At 36.6% G+C, this 7943-nt stretch overlaps 1 long non-coding RNA gene across 1 annotated transcript; it reads left to right on the plus strand.

The window, feature by feature from the left end:
• The first annotated feature begins 927 nt into the window (after positions 1 to 927).
• LOC145787119 (uncharacterized) lies at positions 928 to 6374 on the plus strand. Its single transcript, XR_014291371.1, has 3 exons — positions 928 to 1075; positions 3210 to 3283; positions 6112 to 6374. It is a non-coding gene; the product is annotated as an uncharacterized LOC145787119 (long non-coding RNA).
• Positions 6375 to 7943: the final 1569 nt, after the last annotated feature.

Here is a 7943-nt window from a genome sequence, read left to right on the forward strand (position 1 = left end):
CTCCTTTTTTTTGCCCAAAGAACTGATAGTCAGCTTTGCTTCAATGTAGCAATATCACTTCAATTTTTGTTTCTTTGTTATTGTAATTGACAAAAAACTTTGTGAACGATCCTTTGTGATGCATAACAATGTTTTTAGTTACTCGCCTTGTTGTCCTAGCCTAAAACTTACCAGTTTCGCAAAACCTAAGGGTCAAGATAATGAGTAGACTACTTGTAAAAAAAAGAAAGGTGGAAGAAAGATCATTTTAAAATAAATAGGAAGAAGATTATTTATTTGCAGAAAATTCAGGAAAACCACTCTGTCTAGTTTGCCAAAAAAAAAAAACAGTTTCAGCTGATAAAGAGTATAACATCAAGCGCCATTATGAGTCTTTTCACAAAAATAAGTTTAAACTGACGACATCCAAAGTGGTTCTCTGTGGCCTTTGGCCATGCGATTATGGGAGCCAGATCAGGCCGTAGGATCAAAGTGTTAAACGTAGTAGCATATTTTGGGTGGAGTGTAGAATATTTTAACATTTTTGTTGGTGCTGTATTTTGTGTGCGACAGCATCGCTGGTCAGATAAATGAAGCGTGAATTGGATGGCGAAAGAATTGTTTTCGCTTCGTAGACGAAGAGACGCTGAGTCGCTGACCTAATTTACTGGTATCTCTGTGCGGTCGAGTGTGGCGAGGATTGACAGATGCCTCAGAAATGTTAAAGTGTTAAACGAAAGCGTTGTTTGTATGTTGTAAATTCTTTTCGCTGACCAAGTTTTTTATGCGCAGGAGGCTACTTGTTTTGCTTAGTTTAGTTCCAATGGCAGAGCTAGAAGTAGTAATAATGCAGAGAAAAGCACGATTTAAAATGAAGTTATGTTATTTGTTTAATTCACAGCAAAACTTTGTATGAAACCTATTGTAGGGGATAGTGGTATTGTTTTGTTTGTCGCTGTGACTTCATCGTGGATTATCAACAACTAGTGAACTAAGTTGTTCATATACATGAATTTTCCCTTGAAGTAGAATATTGGAATCAACTACGTAATTGCGTTACTTTGGACGATCTGCACCTTGGACACGAAATAGTTTGGTAAGTAACATTGTGACTTTTTTCTAGTACCGTACTATAATTGTCAAACTAATTAAACCAAAATTATTGACTTTTTGTTTATCTACAGTAGTATTCTTTATGTTGTGTATATAATGCTGTAACACCAGTCTAAATTGTAACAACAAAAAACATGTAGGTCGTAGCAGATTATTATATATATTCTGTAATCTGTGTATTTTTTGTTTACACTGTTTGTTTTTGTCACAACTTATAAAACCAAATGCTGTCAAGGTTAGGTCTAAAACATTTGACCAGTTAACCATTTAAACCAGTGGTTTCCAAAGTGGGCGCCAGCGCCCCCCTGGGAGCGTTTGCAATCATGAAGGGGGCGCTGGCTATAAAGTGGGCGATTGGGGAGCGCTGGGAGTAAATCGGGGCAGTTACAAGAAGATGATAGCAAAGCATTTTTTGTCATGTTTCGCTTCAAGGAAATACAAAAGAAGACGGTGACTATAAGAGCTCTGTGGCAGATTTTGTGGCAATTATGTTGGCAAAGTCGCTTTGCAGTGCCTTACAAGTTTGTTGAGGTCGTAACGCATGACTTACTTTGAAGCACTGCGATTACGCAAATCCGATCTTTCAATCCGAGAGTATTTTGATCTAGCGTTCGTCTTAATCTATCTTTGAAGACTGTCATCAAAGCAGTGAATAAAATTAAAGCGCACGCTCTGAATACACGCTTATTCAAACGATTGTGCAATGAGAATGATGAAGCTTTTGAGCGCATACTACTCCACACCGCAGTACGTTGGCTTTCCCAGAGAAATTGATTCACGATTTTATTCGCTGTTTGAAACTATCAAGGAATTTCTGCAGAGTTGTGATCCTGCCCTTGCAAATGACGTCCTGGTTGTGAAAAGTGATATCGCCTACTTGTCAAACATAATCTATTTTCATAATTTAATGAATTGAATTTATCCCTTCATCGTAACGAAATAAGCTCGTGTTGTATCAGCGAAATTTAGCTAGACGAGAATTTTTCCACTTCTCAAGCTTGCATCAACTTGATACCAGTGGCAAAGGCATATCTGATGTTGAAGTAGGAACATACAGCAATCATCTTCAAGAAGTACGCAAAGACATGGGAGTTCGATTCCAGGATGTATTCCAGTTAGAAATCTATGATTGAATAATCGACCTATTCTGTGATATTTCCGAACATGGAATTTTTAAGGAGGAACTAATAACATTGTAAAACGATTTTGCACTCAAACCGAAGTTCAACATCTCGTATCAATCGTTCTGGCTGCAGAACCAAATCAAAGAGACATACCCTCACGTGTGGAATCGGGTCAAAGTTTTTATTATTGCCTTTCCCAGCTCATACTTGATGGAGCGTGCTTTCAGATAGCCCAATGTCTAGAAAATTCTGGGTATTTTTTTTTCGCTGAGACTTTTTGGTAATTTGTCCGAAATGACTTGAAAAAATTCGGTCATTTTTTATTTATTTCGGTCATTTTTTCTGATGAAAATATTTCCTTTCAAGTAGCTGCTCCAAACCAAAATTTGCACTTCCTGACTAGCTACAACATTAAGTTTCGCTGAGAAACGTTGTCGTGTTTTATCAGAGAAAAGTTAGAACAGACAAACGTTTCTTCAACGTTCATCAGCGAAACTCAACCTTGCAACACCCGGCCGCAATTGACCGAATTGACTATATTTTTTTCGGACATTTTGCTAAAAAATAGGTCAATGACCGATAAATGACCGAAAAAAAAACAGGACTCTAGTTTTGTCATTTGACCAGAAGAAGCAGTTAAACCACGAACCCATACCGGTAACTCTTCATCTAATTTGATCAAATAGGTGAAGCAACTTACATTGCATAGAATATTGTCTGATAATATTCTATTGTGAATTATTTAGCGTGAGAATATTTAATATTTTCTGGCTACTTGTCATGTCTTGCACGATGGTTTTGTTGTGTCTACTGTTCTAAGTACATATCAAAGAGAGAAAGTAACTGGCCACTCTCCTTTCGTTAGTGCCGAAGGCCTAGTGTGATGACAACCTTATCTTCTCATTCCCGAAACTTAGTAACTGAGTTTGGCACCACATTTACCTTATCTATTAATTATGCACAGCTCATACAGTAGTTATTTTGTATTTGCAGATCGCTGGAGAGCTCTGCTGTGCTTACCACTTGTATTCAAAGAGGGAATGCAGCATTTTGTGATAATTGGCGCTGTAAGTCATCAGTCTACCGCTAGCTACAATTGATTACAATTACATTTTTTACTTAAACGGTTTGATGCTGTTACCTCGCAGTATCCGCATCATAATGCACGTAAGCACTATGTAAGGTAGGAGGCACTACTTCACCTATTAGAGTGTATCAAAATAAAAACAAAATGGAAAAATTATGATCATCGTAGAATGTGTATGACTGTCTTGCAATATTAGTAAAAGTTATATCTCATTTTATATCCCGCATTCACATTAAGCGCTTGCTTAATGAAAGAAAATTTGTCGGAAAATGCCTCACAACTCATTACTCACACCTAGTGGTCAAAATTGTTAAACCGTATATCAGCGGAATGCCAACTCTATTTTCTTTCCAATAGTGCACTCTCCAAGACAGAGCGTTAAAAAAGAGACGAGATCACGGGCTCTAAGTTCACTGACGTCACAAATAAAAGAGAGAGAATTTTTTTTCCATTTTTTTTTGCTTGTAAAAATGCGCATGGTTTTTATCGGGGCTCTGGAATAGGAGTTTTTAAAAAAAAGGCAGACTGCAACTCCGGCTGCATACAAAACGATAAACAATAAATATTTTGTTTGCAATTTTAAACTGCATGCAATTAGATATATAAGACCAAGCTTCTATTACTTACAACAACACAACTTTAACGCACAACGTTTCATAGAACCACTGATTATTATTCTTTTTGTATTCTTTTTGAATACTCCAGAAAACAATCTAGAGGCCCTAAAAAACCTTACAACACTGAAGCCGGAGTCAGCCAGTTATAAATCGAGGAGTCGAAGTCGTATATTTTTCGCCCAACTCCACAGCTCTCGTTTTGACACATTAAAGCTTTGGATGTTTTAAAAGAATTTTATTTGAGCAAATGAAATTTCAAGAATCGTGGTGAGAAGCAAAACTAAATAAAAGAATTAACTGAAACAAACCAATAATTTCAAGTAGCATTAAGATTAATTTAAAAAAAGCAATTTATTTTTATGTTTTTTTACTTCTTTGTCTTAGTTTCGTTTCGAAATCCGCCGATGTTGCGATTCGAAGTGTTCGGTTTGCCCTATTTTCTAGAAACGTCAGTGCGTTTGAAAACAAAACCGTGTCATGACGAATTTTTGTTTTGTTTTTTTATGCACAAATTCTGCAAAAAAGTCAAAGTGTTCATGTTAAAGGAGTTTTTTTTAACCATAAATAGACATAACTAAGCAACGAGACAACATTTAACATTGTGAAAACAAAAACGACATAACAATCGTTCTCGGTTATGCAATATGCATCTAGTAGTCTTTATCAAGCCTTTAACCCTTTGACGCACATAAGGAATTGGATATAAATTTTCAGTGAACCATTGTATTGTCTGTATTGTCTAAACCAGTGGTTCCCAACCGGGGAGGAATTCCTCCCTAGGGAGGAATTTCATGAGTTCAGGGGAGGAATTTCAGTTTTTGCCCGTTCGTGTGCAAGAGCTACATTTAATAAGTTAATAGCTGTTTATTTGCTAACAAATTTCATACAAATATTACCCTAAAAGTGTTTCCAGAAAGCGCTATAATCCATTATTTTAGTGTAATTTTGCAAAAATTTCAAAAAAAAAACCCCCCAACCAGTTTTATTGCTTCCCTTGCTCAACCCACCAGGATACGCCACTGCACATGAGGTAGCGATGTCTTTAATCAAACACTTTGTCGTTCGCTTCGATCCATCAAATATTTGGCTCCCCCAAAAAAACATTTCTGGCTACGCCACTGGCCAACACGCCACTAAGAAACCTTCTCATACCTTGGGTTCCGCTTGCGCAGTATGAGGATGATCGACACGATGGTTTTGATAAGCCAAACCAAAAACTAGCTAATCCGGTAATTTTTATAGACCGCCGGCTGTGCGGTCCCTGATCCCGTTTTTACTTCCGATCGGAATGAGGTAAGAGTCTTAGAACCCTAACATAATGGTTTCTATTACAATCTGGGGGAATTGTGGAGAAACCATTTTAGTTGAAATTCTAGGGTTTCTAAAATTTAGGACTCCCTTTTTTGTTTTTAGTAATATGGGGAGGAATGAGTAGTTCCAAAATAGGCAAAGGGAGGAACGCAACAAAAAAGGTTGGGAACCACTGGTCTAAACCATTGACATGTCTGAAGAAACTAGTTCAGAGTTTCCAACTACTAGTTTCAAATTAAATTTTGATCTATAGAGAGGTTGCAGCACAGAAATTATATCAAGATATTACGATTTTGAAATATAAAATCATAATTTATTTTGTGGCACACATGCGTGCCACTGTACTTCAAAGGGTTAAAACACCTTATACCTTGAATAAGAAATACTAAAGATTAGACCAAAATATACAGGATAACAACTAAACTATAGTCTAATCTAAACAATTGAAAAACTGCTATATCTTGCACACATACGAAATGAGAACTAAAGTTACAGCTCTTAAAAAAAGCGTTTTGTTTTGCCTGATCGAAGATGAAATTAAAAGTGAAATGAAATGCAGATGAGATGATCAAAATTGAATTGAAATTTGAATTCTATTGAATAAATATTTTATTAATCAGATCATAAACAGTTTTTCGAGGGTTACATTTTGCTGCTGAATATTTCATTTGCCTGCCATTTTTATATTGGTACGAAATTGTTACATTGCCAATAACTCTGTACAGCTTATTTGTGTGCCATAGAGATGGTAGTGTGTCACAACAACACAACTCGTTAGCATCGTATAAATCTATACCTTTTCCAAGTATAATCAGTTTTACCATAGGCCTATAATTCTTATAAGGTTGGATCAATGCTAATGTTACATATTGTTTTACAGGATGACAGTTTCAGCTTGACAAAAGTCACAACTCCTTATCTGGAGCACATCCGAGGGATTTTCTCTACACGTGCAAAGGCAACTGCTATGCCACATCGAGGAACCTGAAACTGCACTGCTTCTGCTTTTGTACACGTATTGGATATTTGATATTAACTTTCCCCAAGAAGTCGCCGAAACGCTACAACTTTTAAATTACCTGTGTGACATTTCCCGGTTTCCGTTGATATTAGCACACCTGTGCAAGCTTTAATAAATCAGTTTTGAATAACAATTTGGTAGTGCTGGTGTAAGGCAGTGATTTTTAACATGATTGTGTTTCGCGGTACACTATATCGTTCCGTAAAAGATCGTCAGGTGTTCCGCAAGAAATTGTTAAAATGGACTAGCGTTCTATGGAACACAGGTCGAAAATTAAAATCACAACTGCTTTGCGTTTGCCTTTCTGCAATTCTTGCCCGAATATCAACTTTGTGCAATTGTGCTCATCCAAACAGGCCAAGATATCGCATTGAGAAAAGCTGAAAGTGAATAAACTGTTGTTGTATTGTTTATTTTATTGCGTTATGGATTAGCCCATATTATAAAATCCGATTTGGTGTTCCGCAACATTATTTTAATCAAAAAAGGTTGAAAAACACTTGTGCAAGGAACACTTTTTACGCAACCTGACGGATAAGGAGGCAGAAAGTGCAACAAAAAAACAGGAACACGAATTAATGCGATAAAAAAAACAGTCTGAATTGTAGAGTGGACATTTCCAACTCAAGCAAAAGGAATAAGGTAAAAATTAGGACCATCCTAAAGGGTGGAAAGTTAGACGGCCTGAGAGTAAATGCTACTGAGGTGGCAATTTCCACCTCAGATGAAGGGTGGAATTTTACACTTTTTGTGGTGGAAAAATCCACCCTATGAGTGTATAAGCCTAGGGTGGAAAACAGAGACTAGGGTGGAAATTTCCACAGTTTAGGGTGGATTTTGCTGGGGGTGGATATTTCCACCATTGCTCAAGGGTGGAAATATCCACCATTTTTGGTGGAAAAATCCACCCTACAGAAGCAGAGGGTGGAAAACAGAGACCACCCTTAGGGGTGGAAATTTATATACCTTTTACTTAACAGTGTACTTACTGAACCACCCATGTCATTAGTCAACGATGGGAGCTTCAATTCACAAAGCCTCATTAGAATCATTATGCTTCCGCGTTCGACATGGCGGAATTGATAACGAACCAAAATTAATTTGAAAAAAAAAAGTGAAAATTTTGAACTACTATTCTTTACCGTAAAGCAATTTAATCAGTAGCAATTTTTTGAGCTACTAAATCCGGAAAAATTCACGCCTTTGATTGTTTGCTCATTGCACTAAAATGTTAACCAAAGAGGTGCCGAAAGTAAAACTTGTCCAGGGTGCAAAATAGCCTGGCGCCGGCCCTGTCTGGGATGGCACGGTTTTACGTTACGTATCTTGTCTATAGGCCTACTCATGGGTGCATTTTTGTCATGTTTAGGCTAATGCGTAGTGGCTAAAAAATTTAAAAGTAGATAGAACTCGATTTCCCTTTCATAGTTTGCAGATAGCCTACCTACCTTGCTTCAGAGCAATTTAAATTCAAGAAAGTAAGCCTACTTTTTGGAGGTATAAATTAAAAAAAAGTTTAAAATAAAATCCACAGCTTCAGAAACAATGTAAATGAATTATAAAATAATACTATAAAATTGAATAAGAAGCTAAAATAATAATAATACAGTTTATATAATTTGCCTGGTGAACAGTCTTATTATAAATTTAATGTAGTTATATTCTAATTTAGAATGGGATCGTGTATCATG

This window comes from Aplidium turbinatum, chromosome 18 (genome assembly GCF_918807975.1).
Source record: "Aplidium turbinatum chromosome 18, kaAplTurb1.1, whole genome shotgun sequence".
Lineage (NCBI taxonomy): Eukaryota > Metazoa > Chordata > Ascidiacea > Aplousobranchia > Polyclinidae > Aplidium > Aplidium turbinatum.